The sequence below is a fragment of the Heterocephalus glaber genome, unplaced genomic scaffold, assembly GCF_053883595.1.
Source record: "Heterocephalus glaber isolate CG9 unplaced genomic scaffold, H.glaber_assembly_v1.0 deba00000621, whole genome shotgun sequence".
In the NCBI taxonomy this organism is placed as follows: domain Eukaryota; kingdom Metazoa; phylum Chordata; class Mammalia; order Rodentia; family Bathyergidae; genus Heterocephalus; species Heterocephalus glaber.
Window position 1 is genome coordinate 7,654,872 of NW_028258153.1, and position 18,617 is coordinate 7,673,488.

General features: G+C 39.3%; 1 pseudogene; it reads left to right on the forward strand.

Moving 5' to 3' along the window:
* The first annotated feature begins 6,262 nt into the window (after nt 1-6,262).
* On the forward strand, nt 6,263-9,541 carry LOC101701341 (RE1-silencing transcription factor-like; annotated as a pseudogene).
* Nucleotides 9,542-18,617: the final 9,076 nt, after the last annotated feature.

Here is an 18,617-nt window from a genome sequence, read left to right on the forward strand (position 1 = left end):
TGCACTACAAGTTTCCTCTCTCTGGTCCTCTAGGCTCTGTGCCAGGTATGGGGTTGGCCTGGAGCTGAGACAGTCTGAGCAGCTTCAGTCACCAGAATAACAGCCTTAGAGTTCCTGGGCCAATGGAAGTAATGCAAAAGGACCGAGACCCAGGTGTGTCCAGAATGGGTCACCAAATAGGAAGGGCAGATCAGACAGGAGACACCATCAACAGAGGAAGGGTAGGTGAAGACAAGCAGGATCTGATTTCATGCACTGGGTCCATCTATAGTGGTGTTCCATTAGCACCTAAATTGATTTATTTCACTGTGTGAAGTACATATTTTTTAAAATTAGAGATACACATCTGATAGATTCCTGCTTTAGTAGGAAGTTATATTTCTAACCCTAATGTCATATAGGAAAATGAATCAATATCTTCTTTGGCTTACCAGTCTTATTTACATCAATCTCACTGTCACTATGCATAATCCTATTGCTCCATCCATACCCTTCAGCTTCTTGTGTTTTCTCAAAATATGAGTGCTAGGTTAGGAGGATCTAGTCCTGACTTCTTTAGTTATTTGTCACTCTCAATAAGGAAAAAGGCTAAGGGAGGGACTGTAATTTAATTTTCCTTTGTCACTTGCATATATTTTCCCTTACCCTAGGAAACATTCCATGGTACATATTAGCTAATATTTTTTCTTGGCCTCCAAGTATATTCCAATGGTTTCCAATTGATGTTATAAGTTTGTGAACTGTTGTTTTAAATTTTTTTTTTGTACCGGGGATCGAACTCAGGACCTTGCACTTATGAGGCAGGCAGCAGCACCACTGAGCTAAATCCCCGGCCCATTTGTGAACTGTTTAAATCGCAACTGAAAGGAGTTGGGTTGTAGTTTACTGGTACAGCATTTGACTAGTAGGTATCAGGCTTTGGGTTCAATTGACATTGCAAAAATAAAAACCCAAAACCCCCAAACAACAAAAAAAACCCAGAAAATTTCTCTATCTCTACGACTGTAGATGTCATGAGACTCAGAAAGATGGAGGTCAAAGTACAAAAGAGATGGAAAGAAAGGAATGAAAAATCCAAACTTTCTAGTTGTGATGACAAGTTTTCAAGGCCCAATTTTAAAGAACATTGGTAATGAGAACACTTATCTCTAAATGACAAAGGATTATTGTGGGTTTCCTCACAATCAGATAAGGCAGATTTGTGAGTGGCTCATTCCAGAATGTGACCCTAAAGTGCAGGAGTAAGGGACAGAGAACATGAACTGGGAAGGAGAAAGAATTAGTCCAAACATGAATCATGGCATAGGTTTATGAGCTCTTTTAAGGCTAAGAGTTTAAAACAATCATTGCTGACAGTGGAGAATAAAGAGAGAAACAGGGAAGGGAGGAGAGAGTGAGTGGGTAGCAAATTGAAAGCTCCATTAGAAAGCAAAGAAGTGAACATTCTGTCTCCTACATCTTTCCAGTACCTATAGCTATGACTACATCATGTTACTGTATACATTGCCTTGGAAAAAAATGGTTTTCTTGTGCTGGATTTGATTCTGAGAGTCATCACCATGCTGCCTGTAACTCCTAAACCATTGTACTTGAATTTCTAACATTTTCCAAAGGAGACAGTTCAGTGACTTTCATTATTTATCTAATGCTATTAAACTGTGCTCATTATCTAGAATTCCTTGCAAATGATTCCTCTAAAGCCCATATTTTGTATCCTAACACCATTTCCTAGTCAAAACCCAATGGAGATAGAGAACAGCTGTTATATGCTACCCACCCTGTGGATTTTATAGGTACATTTTGACTGATTAACTAGGTGATTCCTTTTCTCTGCATCTCAAGTTCTCATATTTTTGAAAGCTAGGCATTAGTTGCTACTAAGTGAAATATAAAATGTTCTAATAGAAAATGGAAGGAAAAGCCATTTACTAGCCCTTTAACCTACAAATTGTTCACCTCTGATTGGCCTCCTGATACACATTTACGTGGGACACTATAGTGACCTCCAGACCTTTGTCTAAATTCTTCAGTTTCCAGTGTGCAGATGGACCCTCTGCCCTCTTCCTCAACCAACTCTGTGAGTGGCCATTAGAATAGTCACCTGAAGAGCACTGAAGAGCAGAGTGGTCCCCAGCACAGAGGAGGTGAACTTTCTGGGCCACCATACCACTGTCTGAACTGCTGAGGTGAGTCCAGGCGACAGCAACACACATGGCTTCCCCACCCCCACTGAAATGAGAAGACATATAAACAAGTCTAAAAATCATACTTCCAGATCACCTAAAGCAACCCCAAAGGGAAATGAGATGGAACACTCTGATACCCAACTACCTGGACTCCCTGAACTGGTAACAAAAGAAGATCTGGAAAAAAGGAAATCAGAAATAATTTCTCAGATAACTGCAGAGATTGTAAAAATATTGCAAGACATGTATAATAGGTAATGTGAAATAGGAAGAAAAGGGGCAAAGGGGAAGGAAGTGGGAGGGGTAGGGGAAAGGATAGAAGGGAATGGGATTAATATGAGAAAATGGAAAAATAGGAACAAAATCTTTGTAAATAGGGAGGAATGGAGGAGTTGAAGGGAGAGCTGGGCAAGGGTGAAAAATAAGAACCAAGAGAGATTATGTAAAGGTGCAAATTTCCAATGATGAATGTCATTATATTGTATACCTAAAATGTACCAATGATTAGAGTGAATAATCGATAATGCAAAATAGGAAGAAAAGGCCCAAAGGGGTAGGGGTAGTGGGAGGGTCAGGGGAAAGGAAAGAAGGGAAAGGAAAACATGCTGAGAAATGGAAAACATGGAAATAAAGTCTTTGTAAATAGGGAAGGGTGGAGGGCATGAAGGGAGGGCTAGGAACGGGGAAAAAATAAGAACCAAGATTCATTATGTAAAGGTACAATGCCCAATGAGAAATGTAATTGTGTTGTATACCTGCAATGTACTAATAAAAGAATTTAATAAAGTGCAAAAAAAAAATTGCAAGACATAATTAATAAAGCTAGAGAGGACACATAAAATATATAGAGGAGGTGAGGAACATGATGGAATCCCAACATAGGAAACAAATGGAATCCATAAAACAGTTGCAAATGGATTTCCAGGAGATTAAAAACTCCACTGAAACTCTATGCAGCAGAATGAGCCAATGTGAGGCCAGAATTTCAGATATAGAAGATAAGATTGCAATTAGTGACCAGGAAAAGAAAACTTTCTTTAAAAGAGTAAGGGACCATGAGAAATCAATTCAGCAGCTGCAAAGATGAATAACATAAGACTGATCAGAGTCAATGAAGAAACAGGAGAGAGTGCAGATGACATAAAAAAAACTGTTCACAGAAGTGATGGCAGAAAACTTCCCAAGCAGGGGAAAAGAATCTGACAGGCAGATAAGTGAGGCATATAGGACTCCAATTATCATTCATAAACAAAAGAAACTACACATAGGCATATAATAGTTAAGATTCCAGAAACACAACAGAGGAACAAAATTCTACAAGCAGTTAGAGAAAAGAAACAAATCATATACAACGGAAACCCTATCAGAATCACAGCAGACTTCTCAACACAAACCCTCAAGGCAAGAAGAGCTTGGAATGAAGTATTTTAAGCCCTAACGCAAAACAGCCTCCAACCCAGATTGATGTACCCTGCAAAACTATCTTTCAAAATTGATGGAGAAATAAGATACTTTCATGACAAAGAGCACCTGAGGAACTTCATGAATACCAAACCTGCACTCCAAAATTTTTAAACAATATCCTAGGAAAAGACAATGAGGATCACAACTCCAGGGAGCCCAACAGAATGAATCCATTGGGCACAGCAAGAAATTAAACACAAAGGGGGAGAATCCAACAAAAAGAAAAAGTCAAAACAAGGATAAGTCAATATGTATGAGTTATAACCATCAATGTTAAAGATGTCAATTCACCAGTCAAAAGAAATAGACTGGCAGAATGGGTCAAGAAGCAAGATCCAACATGCTACATGCAAGAAACACACTTAATTCAAAAAGAAACTCATACCCTGGAAGTTAAAGGGTGGAAAACAATACTCCATATGACAGAAACCTGAAAAAAAGCAGAAGCATCTATTTTCTTTGCAGATCAAGTGGATTTCTAACCAACACTGATAAAGAGAGACAAAGAAGGACACTACATCCTTGTAAAGGGAAAAATTCAAGAGGAAGAGATGACAGTCACAAATATATGTGCACCAAATACTAGTGCACTCAGCTATATAAAACAAATACTAATGGACATGAAAAATCAAATAAGCACTAATACAATAGTAGTGGTCTATCCCACTGTCACAAATAGATAGATCAACTAGACAGAAAACAAGCAATGAAATACTAGAACTTAATCAAACTCTTGAACGAATGAATTAACAGATGTTTACAGAGTGTTCCACCCCACAAAATCGGAATACACATTCTTTTGAGCTGCACATGGGTCATTCTCCAAAATAGACCACATACTCACTCATAGAACATGTTTAAGTAAGTGCAAAGAAATTGAAAATATCCCCTGTATATTATCAGACCATAGTGTGATGAAATTGGAGATCAATAGCAAAAGAAACTGCAAGAATTTCAGAAACATGTAGAAATTGAACAACACTTCTGAATAACCAATGGGTCACAGAGGAAATTAAATAAATCATACAGTTCCTACAATTAAATGACAATGACCATACAACATATTGGAATCTATAGGACACAATAAAATCAGTCTTACGAGGGAAATTCATAGCAGTGAATACACACATTAGGAAAACAGAGCAACCTCAATTAAACAACCTGATGCTGAACCTCAAGCTTCTAGAAAGAGAAGAGCAGGACAAACCCAATGCTCACACAAGGGAGGAAATTATAAAAATCAGAGGAGAAATCAATGCAATGCAGACTAAGAGAACGATACAAAAAAATCAATGAAGCCAAGATTTGGTTCTTCGAAAGAGTAAACAAAATTGACAAACCCTTAGCCAACCTCATTAGAAAAAGGAAAGAAAAGGCCCAAATCCATGCAACTAGGAATGAAAAGGGTGAAATTACAACAGACCCAGCAGAAATCCAGAGAACCATCAATACCTACTTCCAGAACCTATACACGAATAAGATGGAAAACACAGAAGAAATCGACAGATTCCTAGACACATATGAATTACCAAAGTTGAATGAAGAAGACCTAAAAATTCTAAACAACCCAATATCAAACAATTAAATTGAAAATGTAATTAAAAACTTGAGAACTAAGAGAAGCCCGGGACCTGATGGCTTCACTGCTGAATTCTACAAGACATTTAGAGAAGAACTACTGCCACTACTGTTTAAACTCTTCAATGAAATTGAAAGAGAAGCAGTATTCCCAAATGCATTCCTAGAAGCAAGTATAACCTTGATCCCCAAAGCAGAGAAAGACCCAATTGAAAAAGAGAACTATAGGCCAAACTCACTAATGAACATAGATGCAAAAATCCTTAATAACATATTGGCAAATAGAATGAAGAACATCATCAAGAAGATCATAAACCCTGACCATGTGGAATTCATCCCAGGGATGCAGGGATGGTTCAACATAGGCAAATCAATCAATGTAATACACTGTATCAATAGAGCCAAGGACAAAAACCATAGTCATCTCAATAGATGCAGAAAAAGCATTTGACAAAATCAAACATGCATTTATGATAAAAACCCTACAAAAAATTGGAATAGATGGTCTCTACCTCAAACTGATAAAAGCCATCTATGAAAAACCAATAGCCAATATCATACTAAATGGTCAAAAACTGAAATCCTTCACATTAAAATCAGGAACAAGACAAGGATGTCCACTATCACCACTCCCATTCAATACAGTTTTGGAAACATTAGCCACGACAATTAGACAAGAGAAAGAAATAAAAGGAATAAAGATAGGAAATGAAGAAGTCAAATTGTCGTTATTTGCAGATGACATGATATCTATATAGAAGACCCCAAGAACTCCACCAAAAGTCTTCTAGATTTAATAACCAAATTCAGTAGTGTAACTGGATACAAGGTCAACACACAAAAATCAATAGCTTTCCTCTACACGGACAACGGACTCCCTGAGAGAGAAATAGGGCAAACAATCCCTTTCACAATAGCATCCAAGAAACTGAAATACCTAGGAATCAACCTAACAAAAGAAATCAAAGACCTTGGAAACTCCAGCAACAAAGAAAAGTAGTCTGAGAAGGTCCAGTGCCACTGGCTGGGCCACCCCTCAGCACCAAGGAAGGCCGAGAACAATGGCCACCCTGGTGATGGGGCAGGCTTCAGGATTAGCTGGGCTGTTCACCAGCAGCAGCAACATGGGCATGGATCTGCCTAATGACATGTATGACCTGCACAACCTCTCCAAAGCTGGTCATGTTGGCCAATGCGGCCCTAACTGAAGAAGTAAATGCCAGCTGCTGTGATTACCTGGTTGGTGAAGAAAGGGAGGTGGAAGAATTGATGCCTGTTGGGGATAACAACTTGTCAGATAGTGATGGAGAAGGGCTGGAAGAGTCTTCTGAGGTAAAGGGTGAACCTAACGGACTGGAGAACACGGAACTGAGGAAGCTGGAGCTCAGTGTTGTAGAACCACAGCCTGTATTTGAGGCATCAGCTGCTCCTGAGATTTACAGCTCAAATAAAGATCTTCCTCCTGAAACACCTAGAACAGAGGACAAATGCAAGAACTTGAAGCCCAAACCGTTTCGCTGTAACCTATGCCAGTATGAGGCAGAATCTGAGGAACAGTTTGTGCATCACATCCGAGTTCATAGTGCCAAGAAGTTTTTGGTGGAAGAAAGTGCAGAGAAGCAAGCCAAAGCCAGGGAGTCTGGTGCTTCTGCTGCTGAGGAGGGAGATTTCTCGAAGGGCCCCATCCACTGTGACGGCTGTGGCCATAACACCAATCGGTATGACCATTTCACCACTCACCTGAAGCACCACACCAGAGCTGGGGATAAGGAGTGAGTGTACAAGTGCATCATTTGCACGTACACAATCATCAGCAAGTCCCACTGGAGGAAACACCTGAGGAACCACTTCCCTAGGAAAGTGTATACGTGTGGCAAGTGCAACTACTTTTCAGACAGAAAAAATAATTATGTCCAGCACGTCCACACTCACACAGGAGAACGCCCATAAACGTGAACTGTGTCCTTATTCAAGTTCTCAGAAGGCTCATCTAACTAGACATATGCGCACTCATTCAGGTGAGAAATCATTTAGATGTGATCAGTGCAGTTATGTGGCCTCTAATCAGCATGAAGTAACTCACCATGGAAGACAGGTTCACAATGGTCCTAAACCTCTTAATTACCCTCACTGTGACTACAAAACAGCAGATAGAAGCAATTTCAAGAAATACGTGGAGCTCCATGTTAACACTCAGCAGTTCAATTGCCCTGTATGAGACTATGCGGCTTCTAAGAAGTGTAATCTCCAGTATCATTTCAAATCCAAGCACCCTACTTGTCCTAATAAAACAATGGATGTCTCAAAAGTGAAACTAAAGAAAACCAAAAAGCGAGAGGTTGACTTGCCTGATAACAGTATTACTAATGAAAAAACAGAAACAGAACAGGCAAAAATAAAGGGAGATGTGGTTGGGAAGAAAAATGAGAAATCTGTAAAAGTGGAGAAAAAAGATGTTTCAAAAGAAAAAAAGCCTTGTAGCAATGTCTCAGTGAGCCAGGTGACTACCAGAACTCGCAAATCCGCCGCAGAGACAAAAGAGATGCATGTGCACACAGGAAATAATTCAGAAAAACCCTGTAAAACCAAGAAAAGCAAAAGGAAGCTGGAAGCTGAAGCCCAGTCCTCCCGTGATCCTGTGAATGAGGAGGAACCTGTAATAAAAAGGAAGAAGAAAGTAGGAAGCAAATCCAAAAAAGGTCAGGAGGTGCCTAAGGGTGACAGCAAAGTAGAGGAAAATAAAAAGCAAAATACCTATGTGAAGAAGAGTACAAAGAAGAAAGGTCTGAAAAATAAATCAAGTAAGAAAAGCAGCAAGCCTGCTCAGAAGGAGCCTCCTCAGAAGGAGGCTGCTGCCAAGGGGCCTGTGGCGATCTGGCTGCCTCTGGAGCCTGCGCAGGCCATCCCTGGCCAGGCTGCTGAGGAGGGGCCTGCACCTCCCGGGAAGGCAGTGCAAGGGGCGCCTGTGCAGACACAGGCTGAGCCACTACGTGAGGGGAAGGCGCCCGCTCCTGCATGGAGGGTGTTGAGGCCAGTTGTCCACCTGTGGAGCCAGCCCCCATGGAGGTTGTGCAGGAGCCACCACCTCCCGCGGAACATGCTCATACAGAGCCTGCACGTGGAGCTGCCACAGCCTCCCCTTCACATAGAGCCAATCCCCAAGAAATCTCCCTGAAAAGGCGGTAAAAAGGAAAAGCCCAGCATGCAGAGCGAAGTGGCCCACAAGGACCGAGTCCTTACTGAAGCCAGCTTAGTGCCTGTTAAAGACAGTCAGCTTTTAAAGGAGAGTGCAGACACACAGGCCCTCTCAGCACCATCGCCCCTGCCAAGGGAGAAGGGGGAGTCAGGAAACCAAAACTTACTCTCTGAAGGTCCAGGAAATACAGAAGGCCCCCTGCAGAAAGAGGGAGCAGAAGAGGCAGATGAGAGTATAGCTGGTGGAGCCGCTGCTGAGGAATCTTCCAGTGTTTCAGCTTCAGTCTCGAAGTTGAGCATGCCAGAGGGTGAAACTTCAGATAGTGAACATCAGACTCACTCAGATGAGCCTTGTGAAATGGAAATGGTCACTGATGAGAGCACAACAGAGAATCTCCCAGCTAAAGTGCTGCACCTGAAAAACCAGCTTTGCCCTCACTTTTCTCTCCATCAGTGGAAGAATGAGAAGCAGTGTCCAAAACCACTCTGGCTTCGGCTCCTATTCCTGTTACCATGACATTAAATGAGTCTCAGGAAATTGATGAAGATGAAGGCATCCACAGTCACAATGGAAGTGACCTAAGTGACACCATGTCAGAGGGTAGTGATGATTCTGGATTGCATGGGGCTTGGCCGGTTCCCCAAGAAACTAGTGCAAAAAATGCAAAGGAAGCCCTGGCAGTCAAAGTGGCTGAGGGAGATTTTGTTTGTATCTTCTGTGATCGTTCTTTTAGAAAGGAAAAAGATCACAACAAACACCTCAATCACCATTTAGTGAATGTGTACTTTCTTGAAAAAGCAGCTAAAGGGCAGGAGTAAAACTTTGGACAAGGTTACAGCTTTTAGTTTGTGAGAGCTATTACATTTTTATATTCATTTATAGTGGTAGACAACTTTTTAAGATTGCTTTAATTGGTGTCCAGTGTTGATCTTTTTAAGTGGCATTCTTCTCCTTAGGACTTTTGTGTGCTTGTTGATGTACAAGTTTTGTAAACCCAAAAATCCAAGAGTGTACTAAAACCAGCAGACCTGAATCTTAGCTAATGTGTTCACTGAAAATGAAAAGGCCCGGATGGCATAATAACATCTATTCCTCTGTCCGGCTACAACTCATCAGTTTTTCTCTCCATGCCTGTCTTGTTTCATTTTAGTTTATCGTTAGTTCCTTGTTTTAGCTCTATAAAAATTGGCTTAATAGCAAGTTACTTGAATTTGCCTGCTTTATATAAAGTTGACACTTTAAAATTTCTTTAGAGATAAGACATTTAAACTGAAGAAAAATTCTCCCAACAATGGACATTGTATCAGTCCAGCTATTTACTTCCTGATTTCTGAACAATATTTCATGTTTGTGTGTTAATCATCATAAAACAGTGATTTTGGGGTGTGCGTGTGTGTGTGTGTGTGTGTGTTTTGGTGCTTTAATGGCTTAAAACGTTCACGTTGTTTTTTGTTTTTCTTTAACTTATGCATTTAAATTTTTTCTAGAAGTAGCGTTTGTGTTGACCAATAACACTTTATACATATATACATGTTTATTTTGGCCTCTTTGATGGAATGCTTTTAGGCTTGTTTGTAAAGCGGCCGTTGTCTTTTTCTTTGCTGCAATTGTCTTTTGAGCAGAATAGTAGTGTGTGCAAGTTTGTGAGCAGATGAAACATGTAGATTCAGTCCACTGATTTTTGATTTCACATATCTATGCCAGAATCTGTTTAGTATAAATTATTTATTTTTAATGAATATAGTAAACTCACAGCTCTGTTAACGATTTTTGTAATACATTTTTTGTAACAAATTTTTTGTAACAAATTTTTATTTCAAATATCAATCTTTTTTTGTAACAAGATTTAATTTCAAATACCAATCTTTCTTTTTTGCCTGTTCTGGGATAGCTACGTTGCAATTGCAGATACATCATATCTTCAGGGGAACCTTTTCTCATGGATAGTTTGTGTCCATGTGGCTATTCAATTGAATGAAAAGCTATAGGTGATGTTTGGGGTTTGCAAACCTGGAACCAGGAGATCTAAGTATTCAAGTTTTACAGAGTGTCACTTGTGAGAATCCAAAGCCATAGCTATTCTTACCATGCATCTATAATGAGAGGTATATTAATTCTGGCAAGCCAGCGCAACTTCCTGTAAATACAGCGAAAACGGCTTTTGAATGTAAATATAGTCCAGATTTAAGTCATACTTGCTCAGGGATCTCCACACATTAGTGGGTGTCCTGGCTGTTCCTGTGACAGCTGCTTTCTACAGGTGAGACCTCAAGTGAACTGCAGCTATCCTGCTTTGTATGGAAAGGGGTGTGTACTCCAAAACTTTTGTAAGTTCTTTGGCCAGTTGCCAAAGTGTGACAGGGTCCAACATAGGATTTTTTATACTGTTAGGAGTTGTTCACTGCAGTCAGATAAAATATGATCTCAATGAGAGTATCTTGAATTCTGATCTCCCATGTTCTGAAAGTAACCCTTTACGTTTCATTTATTTTCCTTTACCTGGGGATCTCTTTGAGGCAGTTTGATTTTGGCAGTACAACATGAAAGATTAGGATAAGCATTAATGTATGAGATGTTGAAAATCTGAGAGTGAATTTTCAGTTAAAAGGTATTTGAACTTGGAATTCACTGGGAGGCCAAAGATTCAAAGAAGCAGAAGGTTCTCTCCAGACATGAGGAGTAAGTCGTGTGATGATGGTGTGTGTTTTGTGTGCATGAATGAGAATTTGTAAATGTTGAATTCCAGGCTCTGACAATCATTGTCATCAGGAGATAAAGCTGCAAATATTTATGTTTTAAAAGTTAAATTATAAAGCTAGTTAAATCTTTCTAATGACTAGCTTTAATGTTCATGAGCACATTTTATCTAACTTACTTTTTACGTTATATTGGAAAAGATTCATCTTAAGCACAGAGTGGACACTGGGAATCCGTTGGGGAAGAGGTCTTTGGATTCTTTCATAGTGCAAAGGAAAGAAATTTGCTTTCTGGTGAATTGAACAAATTCCTAATCTAGTCTTTAACACTAGAATGCTAAAACTATGAAGGATATTAAAACTCCTTGTTAAGCTGATCTGTAAAAAACATTGTTACTGCAAATTAATTGGGACTTGAGACCTTTCTTCCAGAAAACAAGGACTTGATTCTCAGGCCTGTATTAGGTCCTGAACCTTAATGCCTTGTATTTATACTTACTGAAAATTGTTTCAGTGAAAGAATATTAGTAATCAGAACTTCTGGTCCAGTTGGGAGTTTTCCATTTGCAAAATATGTTTGCATGGAACTATTTGAATCTTTTTATTTTCTAGTGTCTTTCAGTAGAATTGAAGCTAGAATTTCTCTTTTGATAAAAGAACAAAAAATGAACATGCTATTTATAAATTGATATTTAGTAACTAGTGATAAACTTGAAATACTAGAGAATATATTATAAACCTAATCCTAGGTAGTCTTATGAAAATTCATCTCCTGCCGGGGATTAGCTCAGTGGTTCCGTTGCCTGCCTCGCAAGCACAAGGTACAGAGTTAGATCCCTGGTACCAAAAAAAAAAAAAAAAAAAAAAGTGAAAATGTATCTCAATTATTTTTTGAACCTATATTCACATTGGTTTTCAAAATATTTTAAGTTATATTTTTTCCTCTTTTTCAGAGCTGCTTCATATTTGGGAGCTACCTTCTGTTGTTGAGGCTTAATTCATAAGAGGCTGCATTATTTTGATAAGGTTTCTTATAGCTATGGCTGATGTTTTGCTCTAGTCTTCCAAGAAAGGCCATTTTATTTTTAGTCATTTCTAAAGTCATGTGCTCACTAACATTGGGGACTGTTTGCGTATGAATGCGGATACAAATTAAAACCCAAGCTGACCTCCTCGCATGGCACCCCATGAATGTTGACAATGGAAGGAATACCTTGTCTGCAGTATATTGTCACTTCCGGACTGAAAAATCTGGGGAAGAAACTTAACTTTCTTCTTTGCATATATTTAAAAACTTAAAAAGCTAAATGTGCTGAAGTGTTACTTGGCCTCAGCAGATGAAGTGAGCTGATAGTGTTAATTCAGATTTAAGAAATTATCTGAATCTTGGTTTGTGTAGATTTACAATCTACATGCATTATTAGTAAAACAGCTTTTACAGTTCCATGTGTGTACATAAGCTCCCCCACACCCTCCTACATCCATTAGTTACTGAACTTTGTAAACTGGCATTGTAACATTACAACAATGTTTTGTTGCACCAATTTTATAAACTTTACAGTGCAATACTTGTTACTTTTCTGAGGTAAACCAAAGGTATATTTCTCAAGGTTTTTGCTGCCTTCTTTATCAGCATTTGATGGATCTTTTATACATTTGTAATAGATAAACCAGATTACAAATCCTTTTTAAAATCTTCAACCATGTACCAACTTTTTGGTTGAAATTGTGTAGGTTAAGTTAAATTCCATTCTCTTAACCAATATGAGTATATTTCTCTAAGCATAGTTATGTTGAAATAAAGTTGTCAAAAGCAAAAAAACCCCAAACAAACAAAAACAAAACCACAAGAAATCAAAGACATCATCTCTGAAAACTATAGCACTCTGAAAAGAGAGATTGAAGATGGTATTATAAAATGGAAATACATCCCTTGCTCCTAGGTAGGAAGAATCAACATAGTGAAAATGGCCATATTTCCAAAACTGCCATATAGATTCAATGCAATCCCAATTGAAATCCCAGCAGCATACTTCAAGGACCTTGAGAAAAAAATCCAAAAATTCATTGGAACAAGAAGAGACCCAGAATAGCAAAAGCAATTCTAGGTAACAGAGACATGGCAGGGGATATTACAACCCCCAACTTGAAGCTATACTACAAAGCTACTGTGATAAAAACAGCATGGTACTGGCAAATAAACAGACCTGAGGACCAGTAGAACAGATTAGAAGATGCAGAAACAATTCCAGACACACTCAGCCACCTCATCTTCGACAAAGGAGCCAAACACCCTCACTGGAGGAAAGATAGCCTCTTTAATAAATGGTGCTGGAAAAATTGGGTTTCAGCTTGTCAAAGATTAAAACTAGATCTATATCTCTCACCATGCACTAAACTAAAATCAAAATGGATTAAAGATCTAAATATTAAACGCTGAACCGGCTGGAACAGAGGTTAGGTAGAACTCTTGAAGACATTGATATAGGAAAAGATTTTATGAACAAAACCTCAGTTGCCTGTGAACTAACGCAAACAATCAACAAGTGGGATCTCTTCTTACTAAAAACCTTCTGCACAGCAAGAGAAACCACCAGCAGTGTGAAGAGACAACCCACAATGTAGGAAAAAATTTTCACCTGTGGTTCCTCAAACAAAAGTCTACTTTCTAGAATCTATAAAGAACTTTAAAAAATCAGACCTCCCAAATTTAAAAACCCAATCCAAAAATGGGCATCTGGAATGAACAGACATTTCTCACACAAAGAACTAGAAATAGCAAAGAAACATATGAAAAAATGTTCAACATCACTGGTCACTGAAGAGCTGCAAATGAAAACAATGCTGAGATTCCACCTCACCCCAGAAAGAATGACTCCTGTCAAGAAACCAGCCAATAACAAATGCTGGTGGGGTTATGGGGGAAAAGGAACCCTGCTCCACTGCTGGTGGGAGTGTAGACTGGTGCAACCACTGTGGAAATCAGTATGGAGATACCTCAAAGAACTAGGACTGGAAGTCGCATTTAACCTAGCTATTCCCCTGCTAGGTATCTTCCCCAAAGAATTAAAAGAATCCTACCACAGTGATATATCTGCACCTATGTTTTTAGCAGCACAATTTGTAATAGTTAAAACTTGGAAACAGCCCAATTGTCCATCAACTGGAGACTGGATAAAGAAAATGTGAGGGTTTTTTATAGAATGGAGTACTACTCAGCCATAAAAAATGAGAAATTAGAGACATCTATAGCTAAATGGATGCACACTGAGGTAATACTCTTAAGTGAAATAAATAGGACACACATGTAAATACCGAATAGTTTCTCTAGTGTGACAATCTGAAAGTGTAAATGAGGACTAAAAGGTATGATAGATAATGTGAAATAGGAAAAGGCGCAAAGGGGAAGGGGAAGTGGGAGGGGTAGGGGAAAGGAAAGAAGGGAATGGAATTAATATGAGAAAATGAAAAAATGGAAACAAAGTCTCTGTAAATAGGGAGGGATGGAGGGGTTGAAGGGTAGGTAGGGGAATGGGGAAAAAATAAGAACCAAGAGAGATTATGTAAAAGTACAAATTTCCAATGATGAATGTCATTACATTGTATACCTAAAATGTACAAATAAAATTAATTTAAAAAGAAATTGTTCACCTCTGTGTCCTCTCCAGTTCCTCGGTCAGGATGTCCTAAGACCGGTGAAGCCTTAAGAATGTATTTTTTAAGGGAAATCCAAACCCTTTGGAGGGTCAGATTAGCTCATCTTCCCATATTCTTCACCGAAGGACGTCAGTGAGCTGACAAGGGAGAAACTGCCATGAAAAAGAGTGACAGCATGCAGAACATTGGAGGATGAGACAAAGTTACCAAGGAAGCTTTTATTCTTGTTTCTTTGTAAAAACACTCACTCCTGCTCAGCCACTTTTTGCCTGTGGATCTTGGTTATTGACCTTGTAGATAGACAGATAGCAAGATGCCTTTTGAGGTGGTTTCATATGGGTGGACATTTCCCAACAAAATCACCTTTAAAAAATTTACATAAAACATATAAGAGAGAAATGGAAAGGTCAGAAAAGGAAATAGTAATGAGAAGTCAAGGAAAGAGAAGATGACAAGAAAGAAGGAGGGGAGAAGGAAGAGGAAGAGGGAAAGGAGAAAGAAGAGGAGGAGAAGGAGATGAAGGAATAGAGGTAGAAGAAGAAGAAAAGAGAAGGCAAAAAGGACAGCTGACATATATTGAGTACTTACTATGTGACAGGCTCTTTCCGATCTGTTGTATTTGTCTCAGTGCTTTCAATTGCAAGTGATAGAATCTTAACCAAGCTAGATTAAATATATTTCTGGGCTTTGAATTCCACTGTGCCTTGATTTCCAGATACAGGGAATTCATTGATGTCCACTGGACTGTTTCATTCTCATTCCTTACACTCAATGAATGAAAAAGCAACATATTCTGAAGACACCTATTAGCCTCATCTTATGTATGAGAAAACAAAACCAAGGAATCAGGGCAGTTAATGATTTTTCTCAGAATTATTAAGTGAGAGGCCCAGGATTTAAACCCATATCTTTCTATTCCAAAGCCCAAGATCTTAAGTATCAATGAAACTGATGGGGCATATACTTTTTCTTGTTTGGTTTTTGGTCAGTCTTAGGTTCCACTCATGCCTCTTAAGGGCCATAGGTACATAATATGGCAGATTCTTTTGGTTTTCTGAGAAGTAAAAAAAATTTAAAAATCATTTTGTGGAGGAGACCACGACTTTAGATAAACCACCATTAACATAGAGCAAATGAATCATCATTCACCACAGCCTGAGACTGGAGAAAGAAAGCAGGGTGCCTCAGTAGATCTCATTTAGCAGAATCAACCTTGGATTATGCTCTTTGGGTTTGTGGATCCTTCCCCAGCAGGTTAGCCCACCTGTGAACATGACTTTTGCATGCTTACCTGTAAGTGGTCCTTTGTCTAGAAATCTGCGGTGGCCACTCAGCCGAACTATCACCCACTTTCTGTCCTGTATATTCGTGCCAGTTCTCATGTGTTTCATTCATATTTGCTTCTCATACAGCTAACTCAATGTGCAATCCCTGCTGGTTGGGCTTAAAATGTGGGAAAAGGCAATAACTTCCTTCCCTTAGGTATGCCTGGGAGTCTGGAGCTCATTGCAGAATTTTCACCAAAATACTTCAAATTTTTATGAGAGTGCATAGAATTTCTCTTTCAAATAATACTGAAATCATTTTGTATTGGGAGATTTGAGTGGAGTGGAAGGAAATTAAAGTATACATATTAAAATTAAAATTGAAAACAGATGGTTTCATGAGATAGTCACAAAGTGAATAAGTGAATGAGTGAATGAATAGAGTTCATTAGGAGATCTTGAGAATCCCCTCTGATGTATTGACTGCACGAAAATGTAAGCTCCACTACTACTTTTCCCTGGGTAGATGGGCACTTTGTCTGCTGTATGTTTGTTCCATAAGAGTGCTCAATAACAATGTTTGTTGAATGAAGAAGTAAATTGAGTGAGGGTTGGATCACAGGATCAAACAAAACTATGAGTAACCAGGGAAGGTGTAAGTGATAATGAATGAGGAGGAGGAACCACATGTTCACAGCAAAACAGTTGCGTGGAGTCAGAATAATGGAGCAAAGATACTTGCCCATGGAAGCCCTGGACCCTCACAATTCTGATTCCCAAGTCTTGGCTAATTCATTATAGCCACAGGTTCCACTTCTCGTCTTTTCTGAGTCTCCGTTTTTCTTCTTCATTAAAATGAATCATTTGGTGCCTGAGAAGCCCTGAGCCGCCTGATGAGAGCTGGGAAACCCAAAGAAAGGCCAATGTCTGTATGGGTGTTGGTGGAGGCTTGGAAGGTGGGAAAGAGAGCACGACACTTCTGAATGGTTCCTGTCTGCTCTCCTTGTCCTGCCTACCCCCTTCTCTCCCTCTTGGCCTTAAGGGCATGGGCTCTTTCTCTGTCCTCTATTTTCCCCATGTCTTTTGAACTCTGTGTACCTTGTGGCTGCATTTCCTGGTGTCACATCAGCTGGTGCTCTTGGGATCAGTACAGAAGGAGCTTCCTGAGCAGAACAGATGAGGGCACAGGGACGGACCTTGGTGTGGTGTAGTGCTGCATCAGGACAGAGTCAGAGGGCAATCTGGGCCCCAGCCAGAGCAAGAAGGTGGCAGAGACGAGCTACATGCACACTCAGGGTCTCTCTGGACTCCAACCAGAACTGGAAATTTTCAGAGATGCTATATTCACTTCTCACTGTACAGGAAAAGCTTCCTTCAGCAGTTCCAGTTTGTTTTTCCAGTTGCCTTAACCATCAAGACCATCTGTCCTTTAGTATGTGGATCTAAACTGATGGTCCTGTTAAATACCCAGATACACACACAAGAGCGAAAACGCATGATCACAGATACCCACATGCTCCCATAAGCAAAAGCACACTTGTGGATATTCTGTTCTTGCCTCCCAAAATAAATTCTGGTCATTGAAATTTTTAAAAGAATGAATAAAATTCAATAGCAGAGTTTCGTGCAGTAGAAACGCTTAAATTCAACCCCCTTCTTCATCCTATTTCATCATCACTCTTATTTTGTAAAGTCATCACAATGATGGCAAACTCATTTTGATATTTTAGAGTTCATTTTTCAGGAATTTCCAATATATTATACACATTGAAGCTCCCCTCCCTCCAAAAAAACCATGTGAAACTAGAGGAAAGTGTGGGGTGAGGTGGAGAATCAGGAGCATGATGAAAGTGTGTTATGTGGATCCACAAATCTGCCAAAATGAAATCAGTTAATCTGTAAAACCAATCCATACTAATAAAAATGTGGAGAAAAAAGAATTTCCATGGAATCCATTCACAGAATGAAATCACCAGGCAGAGATGGAAAGATGTGTAGAAGTACCACTTTGTGGATTATTGTTGCTGTTATTTGTGGTTATCAGAAATGATAAATATAAGGATGTGGACAAAGAAGAGTAGTAGAAAGAACACTGTATTTAGATTCAGAAGCCCTTACCCAAATCTTTATTACTAGTTATGTGGCCTTAAACAGACAGTGTAACCCATTGGACCTAAGCTGTTTAACCCACTGGACTTTCAGGTACCTCCTTGGTAAGAGTGGGATAATAAAATCTATCCAAAAGGCTATGAGGGGGCCAGGGATGTAGCTCAGTGGCACCACGCCTGCCTGGCAAGCACAAGGTCCTGAGTTCGATTCCTGGTACCGAAAAACAAAACAAAAGGCTATGAAGTTTAAAAGAAATAATATAGGTGATGATGGTACCTGACACATATGGATATTCAATACATTTGAATCATATTCCTTCAGAGTTAATCTGAAGGTTTTGAAAGTCCAACCATATTTCTTCCTTTGATCTCATTAATAACTATTGGGCAGGATGCTATCAGTAAGGCATTTCAAAAATTTAGTGGGTTCTCAAAATAATTAAATAAAGATGAAACCATATGGCTTT